The following is a 7,543-nucleotide window of genomic DNA, read 5'->3' as shown; positions in this document are numbered from 1 at the left end:
AAATCACATTCCCCAATGAGGTGCAACCCTCCCAAACCTGCTGCAGTAATCTGAGATCCGACTCTAGCCAAAAGTATGCATGGAATGCGCTCCCCCTTTTCCTCACCAACTTCATGAGCTGACAGAGAGTTTGACACCCCTGTTCTAGCGTATATGTCTTTTGTACCTATCTCATACAAATCAATCATAAGCACCAGATCCTCATATAGGCATGCAATAGATAAAGAGATGGTCAACTTGTTTATCTTAAATTAACCTGTGTTCAAGATACTGTGTATTCCATGCTGTGAGGGCATGGCAGAATTTGGAGACTTTCATCACTAACTCTGCTTGATAGACCAAGCCTAACTAAAAGCTTGCAAAACCACATCCTTTAAAAATGCTTTTAAATTGGTATCTTTTTCCACTGAATAAGGATAGCATGCTTTTTTTTCCTTTAAAGAACCAAAACGGAAAAACCCAAACAAATAAACCCGACAACAACACCCTAATGACATGAAATGTTTTAGCACCCATTATGGTCACCAGGGAAAATTCAAGCTTAGCAGGAAACAACATTTTCAGGGATAGTTCCACGCATATGCTCCAAAGGATCCCTCAAAAGCATTCATTTATCCTTTTATCACTCTGAGAGTTAGGATGGATGGGGGCAGCAGGGGATAGATCCAACAGTTTGCTTAGATCAGGGGTGTCCAAACTTGGGGAACTTTAAGACTTGTGGACTTCAACTTCCAGAATTCCCTGGCTGGGGAATTCTAGGAGTTGAAGTCCACAAGTCTTAAAGTTCCCAAGTTTGGACACCCCTGGCTTAGATGCACTCCATAAAGGATATTGGTAGAAGTTGGTTGTTGACGGTTTTGTCCAGGATCAGCCAAACTGGTAGTAGCGGCAGGGGGAGGCTCCACCCACCCAGTTGGATGCTTCTGCGCATGTGCAGAAGCATTGCACGCACACGGAAGCGTTGCATGCGTGCCCGAACTGGTAATAAAAAAATTAGCAACCCACCTCTGATGACAATATAAGTACATGAGCCGTACTTAGTAGTAGTTGGCGCAGTAGTTAGGAGTGCAGTACTGCAGGCTACTTCTGCTGATCACCAGTTGCCAGAAGTTTGGCAGTTTGAATGTCACCAAGCTCAAGGTTGACTCTGCCTTCCATCCTTCCAAGGTGGGTAAAATGAGACCCAGATTGTTGGGGGTGATAGGCTGACTGTAAACCACTTAGAGAGGGCTGTAAAGCACTATGAAGTGGTATATAAGTCTAAGTGCTAATTTCTATACCAGAAACATAGATATTCTGGAGAGCTATAGTGTTTTATGAAAGTGTTTTATTGTACTGTATTAGTGCACTAAAAGTTTTCAGCATAAGCAATTGGAATTGCTGACACAGAGGTTTTAGACAATAAAATCTAAGAAAATGCAAATACAGCCCCAAAACATTAGCACAAATAGTATTAAATATGTTTTCATGCAGCACTCTGGTGTGCAGAGGGCTGCTTAAGTAGCTTCTCCATAAAGCAGCAATGTCTTTTCTCAAAATGATGACCTGCCTTCCCCAACTGCATTATGATCTCAGGAAAGGAACTCTTCAATTTAAGGAGTTGCCAAAGATGTTTTGTGCAGACCAGTGTGTTCAGAAATTTCTTATCCCCTTTGAATTTGAATGTCAACATTCCAAGTAACGCATCTGCCAAAAGCAGAACTTGGAGTCAGATTGATTCCGCAAAGAAAATTTTCATTGGATGCATCCTATCAGCACAGCTATTGAAAACCAACTCTAAAAGTTCCCACAGTTTTTTCCCCTAGCTAAAAGCAGGAGTGAAATTCAGCAGGTTCTGACAGGTTCTGGAGAACCAGTATCGGAAATGTTGAGTAGTTTGGAGAACCGGCAAATACCACCTCTGGCTGGCCCTAGAGTGGGGAAGGAATGGGGATTTTGCAGTATCCTTCCCCTGGAATGGGGTGGGAATGGAGATATTGCAGTATCCTTTCCCGGCACGCCCACCAAGCCACGCCCACCAGTATTTAAAAAATTTGAATTTCACCACGGACTAAAACAGCAAATAATTCCCTCCCCGGGTGTCCCCGGTCACATTGTCCAATGAAAGTTGCTGGCAGGCTGGTGGGTCACTCCTCTTCTCCTCCAACTGCCACCTGTTTGGATGACCTTGGTTCCCACAAGAAAACCTTTTGTTTTGACTGTTATCCAGTCTATCTACTTCCTCCTCTCTTCCCCCTCTCAGAGTTCAAGGCAACTATGAGGCAGCAAAAAATGGCTTCAGCCAGGTTCGCTTCAGAGTTGACATTGACATGGTACAAGCACAGAAAAAAACAATTAAGATACTTTGGGCCCAGTACTCTTCAACATCTTCATCAATGATTTGGATGAGGGAATAAATGGGGAACTCATCAAATTTGCAGATGACACCAAGCTAGCAGGAATAGCCAACACTCCAGAACATAGGCTGAAGATACAGAAGGATCTTGACAGACTTGAACATTGGGCACTATCTAACAAAATGAAATTTAAGGGTGAAAAAAGTAAGGTTCTACATTTAGACAAGAAAAACGAAATGCCCAGGTACAGTATAGGTGGCACCTCGCTCAATAGTAGCAACTGTGAGAGGGATCTTGGAGTCCTAGTGGACAACCATTGAAATAGGAGCCAGCAGTGTGCAGCAGCCGCCAAAAAAGCCAACACAGTTCTCGGCTGCATCAACAGAGGGATAGAATCAAGATCACGTGAAGTGTTGATACCACTTTATAATGCCTTGGTAAGGCCACACTTGGAATACTGCATTCAGTTCTGGTCGCCACGATGTAGAAAAGATGTGGAGACTCTAGAAAGAGTGCAGAGAAGAGCAACAAAGATGATTAGGGGACTGGAGGCTAAAACATATGAAGAATGCTTACTGGCATTGGGAATGTCTACTTTAATGAAAAGAAGGACAAGGAATGAGATGATAGCAATGTTCCAATATCTAAGGGGCACGACAAGAAGCAAGAGCAAACTTTTTTGTGGCACTGAACCAGCAGTAATTCCAGCAGCAACCCAGCCCTGGAGCAAAATACAGGGATATCCTCAATGAAAACCAGTTCCACAACACTCAGGACCTAAGGCTGAGTTGAAGGTTTACTTTCCAACATGACAACAATCCCAAACACACAGAGAAGACAGCAAAAGAGTAGCTTATGGACAACTCTGTGACTATCCTAGAGTGGTCCAGCTGGACTGTGACTTGAACCCTATTGGACATCTCCGGAGGGACCTGAAAATGGCTGTTCACCAGTGGTTGCCATCCAACCTGACTGAGCTTGAGAGGATTTGCAAGGAAGAAATGGCAGAAAATTCCCTCCATCCAGATGTACAAAGCTTGTTGCGTTCTACCCCCAAAAAAACCCTGAAATTTCTTGCAACTGTGAGAAAAATAAAAGCTCCTAATAGTAGCACTCGCTTCTCAGCAGGAAAAAATGCAGCCCTAAATGTGTAGATTATGTTATAGCATGCAGTAGCCCAGGGTTATCTGCCTTCTTGTCATATCAGCTTGCAGACACGTGGAGCATTTTTATAGATGATAGCAGAAAGAGAGATATAAACATAATTATCTCATAGGAAAAAAAAAATAGAAACCACTTCTGTGCTAGCACAGGGAGAAAGTACCATATTTTTTGGAGTATAAGATGCACCGGAGTATAAGATGCATCAAGGTTTGAAGAGGCAAATTAAAAAAAACAAAGTTTTGCACTCTGCAAACCTCCCAAAAATGGCCCTATTTTCACAAAAACAGGGTTGGTCCCCCCCCCCAAAAGGCATGAATAGCCCTTAGGAGGCTTGTTGAGTGCTCTTGGGGGTGGGGGTGGGGGGGACAAAAATGAGCAAAAAACAGCCTGGTTTTTTTCGTGAAAAGGGGTCTGTTGTTTGTCAAAACAATGACATGTATAGCCTCTAGGAGGCTTATAAAATGCTACTGAAGGCTGGGTGAGGGGGGGGGCAAAAGTGAGCAAAAATAGTATGTTTTTTGCTTACTTCTGACCTCCCCAGCCCCTAGGAGCACTCTGAAAGTCTCCTAAAAACATGACCATTTTGGTGAAGGGGGTGGGGTTTCAGGAGGCAAAAAAAAGCTGTATTCAATGTATAAGATGCACCCAGATTTTCAGCCTCTTTTTTGAGGGAAAAGGGTGCGTCTTATACTCCGAAAAATACAGTACTAAAGAGAGAGAGAGTCTAGCAGGAAAAATAGAGGGCAAAAAAGGGCAAAATAAAATAGATTCTAAACAGTGTTGACTGTTGAGAGTTTGTTGAATCTGGAGAAAGAGTCATGAACTAGAGCTAAAGGAGATCCTAAACCTGTGAAGAAATGAGGGAGCCATGACGGACAAATTTATCCTATAGAGATTGCTTCATAGGAAGCCAAATTAAGAGAGGATGACTGTATTTTGATACCCTGAGAAAGAATGGTCACCAGAATAATCAGTCTTTACTTAGTTCTGAGTAGCAATGGGTGGAAACTAATCAAGGAGAGAAGCGACTTAGAACTTAAGAGAAATTTCCTAACCGTTAGAACAATTAATCAGTGGAACAACTTGCCTTCAGAAGCACCGTTGTGTTAAGTCATGCCAGCTACATGACCATGGAGATGTCTTACGCTGGCTCTTCGGCTTTGAAACGGAGGTGAGCACCGCCCCCTAGAGTCAGGAATGACTAGAACATATGTACAAATTGAACCTTTACCTTTACATTTAGATCAAATCCCATGAAGTCCTGAAACCCCCTGTGACAATCATGTTTTAAACTATGTAGTTTGTCCCGATAAAAGAGAAAATATGACAGGCAAACTTGAATTGTTTACACTTCAATGTTTATACACTATATTGCCAGAAGTATTCGCTCACCCATCCACATAATCACACTCAGTTGTGAGCGAATACTTTTGGCAATATAGTGTATATATGCTCCTGCCAGTAATAATATCAAAAGAAAGACATCAAAAAATCACATAGGGTTTCTCAACCTGGGCTGAATGAAATGCTAAGCATTCCCAGCATTAGGTTAAAAATTAGTTTATCAAAGATGATTTTGAAGAGCGTGGTGATATGACGAAATATTTTTCAGCTAACCTTATAGCAAGCTAAGACAAACCTGGGCTTCACGGATCCTCTTTAGACATGTAAGGAGAAAATTACATCTTAACATGAAATATATCTATGGTACAAATGAAGTTGCATGCAGAGGAATGGAAGCGGCAGACTTTGGCAAACTTTTGTGAGCTTCCATCCAAATAAGACTGGTGAAGCCTCACTTCTTCTCAGAGGAATATAAATTGCAGTCCAGCAGGAATTGAAATGCAGACATAGAATTAACTTCGTCCCAAGCATTCCCCTCCACCCCCGTTTTTAGACGTGGAGATCTTCTTGATTGTTAGCTTCACTGAACTTCTGCTTTGGAACATTATTTCTGTCTCTGTGATTTAAAATGTGAGGGAAATTTTAGTGGGAACTGGTTCACGGTTGGGTTGCTGCTGGCATTGCTGCTGGTTCGTTGCGCAAAAATATTCTGTGCACATGCGCATCTGCACCTGAAAAGGTCTGCGCATGCGCGCAAAGTTAGTAAAGGGAAAAAAAATTAAATTTCTGCAATGAAGATTGTTCTGTGCATATGCTGAACTGAAAATTGAGATAGCTCCACTGCTGATAGAACTGGTTCAGGGGCGTGGCAAGCCAAGCTACTACCTACTCGGCCAAACCAGTCCAAACTGGTAGCAACCCATCTCTGAACTGGTTGTACATTCTTGCACTTAAGTAAATTACAACATACAAAAACAAAACTCCTATCTCATTGCCTGCCAGCAAAGCAGGTAAAATCAATCTTTTCAGAAATGTTCATAACTGAATTTCATCAGGCTGCATCTTCTCATCTTCGTTGAGGTTTTCTCCATTTCTGAAAACCCTACGGAGAGCAAGTTTCATAGATATTCTGGATCGTTCCTCTTTATTTCTCCCAGGCAGGAAATAAAGGATTGGGTTGATGCTGCTGTTTACTGCGATACGGATGTTAGATAGCAGTGCAAGGATCATTATAGGTTGAATCCAGGGGTGAACAATGTAGGCATCAGTTAAAATAAAGTCAGCCGTCGATTTAATTTCTATTAGTGAAATCGCAAGCAGGGCATCGACTAGCGAATTTAAACCATTGCTTTTTAATAATAATAATAATGGAAAGTATGCTCAGAGGCAAATGAAATACAACGAAGCACATGAGTGCAAGCAAGGTTACCGTCAACACTTTTTTCCACTTTTGCTGGCGCTGTTTAAAGAAAATTTTAACAAGCAGGATCAGAGTGGAAATGATCACCAGTGGGTAAGAAACCAGACCATTGAAAACCAGCTGAAACAATAGAAAAGACTAAGAAAATAATACAATACAATAGTAGAGTTGGAAGGGACCTTGGAGATCTTCTAGTCCAACCCCCTGCCTAGACAGGAAACCCTATACCGTTTCAGAAAATAGCTATCCAACATCTTCTTAAAGACTTCCAGTGTTGGGGTATTCACAACTTCTGGAGGCAAGCTGTTCCACTGATTAATTGTTCAAATACAACTACCATTTCCAAGGCAAAGTACACAAAGGGCAGAACCCAAGTGATAGCACACACAGCGAGGGACAATTAGGGTGGCCGAAGGCCCTGATGCCAAATTGGAAAAATCACAGATACACAACGGTCCACACTGATGCTTATGAGTAAAAGTTGGCTAATATGGTACAACACAAAATAAAGGAGGAGGAAAATAAAACCTATTGTAACAGGATTTTGACTAAGAATCTGGGATATTTGCATCAAAACCAACATTATGAGTACTCCACAATCAGCCACAGCCAAATTCAAGACATAGATGGAGGAATAATTCCTTTTCATATGGAAACCAAGGATCTAGATGACTTTTCCATTCCCTAAAAGTCCCAAAAAACAGAGAGTAAAAATAATGACATTAAAGATGATAGTCTCAGTAAAATTTGGAATATTTTGAATGTGGTAATTTTCAAAGTCAGTCCCATTTGGATTGTCATACGTATCATATTTCACCTCTGAATCAAATAATGATGAATTTAGATTGTCGTAGGTATTATATTCCATCTGAATCAAATAATGAAGCAGGACCAAACTCTGCCATTCTGCTCAGCTCAATTTTCTTTGTCTCTTTTGTACAATTGAAAAGCTGTGCAATTTTCTTGATGATAATACGGAACCCATGAAAGCAAGCTGAGAGGCAGCCAATAAATAAATGTCTAATGCATGAAATATACAGACAGAAAAAATAAACATCCCATCTCTATCACTGGCCAGCAATATACTTGAAAGAAAGAAACCTGGAAATGGAGTTTCATTCAAATAGATGCACATTTTTCACCTTTATTTGCAAATTCATGGATTCTTGTACCATATTTATAAAGATTAAAATATGTGAAAAAGAATGAGTTCAATTTTGCATATTTTTTTCTGAACACCAGAGAGAACCTGGTGTTTTCAACCCTTGGGAAGTTGATA

At 41.1% G+C, this 7,543-nt stretch overlaps 1 pseudogene across 1 annotated transcript; it reads right to left on the bottom strand.

Annotated features, from left to right (window-relative positions):
- Positions 1-5,879: 5,879 nt before the first annotated feature.
- Positions 5,880-7,132, bottom strand: LOC309392218 (mas-related G-protein coupled receptor member H-like; annotated as a pseudogene). The gene is made up of 2 exons: positions 6,596-7,132; positions 5,880-6,402 (listed from the first exon to the last, which is right to left on the bottom strand). The product of its transcript is annotated as a mas-related G-protein coupled receptor member H-like (transcript).
- Between the last annotated feature and the right edge of the window lie 411 nt (positions 7,133-7,543).

This window comes from Natrix helvetica (genome assembly GCF_964273705.1).
Source record: "Natrix helvetica genome assembly, chromosome: 4".
Lineage (NCBI taxonomy): Eukaryota > Metazoa > Chordata > Lepidosauria > Squamata > Natricidae > Natrix > Natrix helvetica.
The sequence above is the reverse complement of the archived record's forward strand: the minus strand, read 5'-3'. Positions and strand labels throughout refer to the sequence as shown.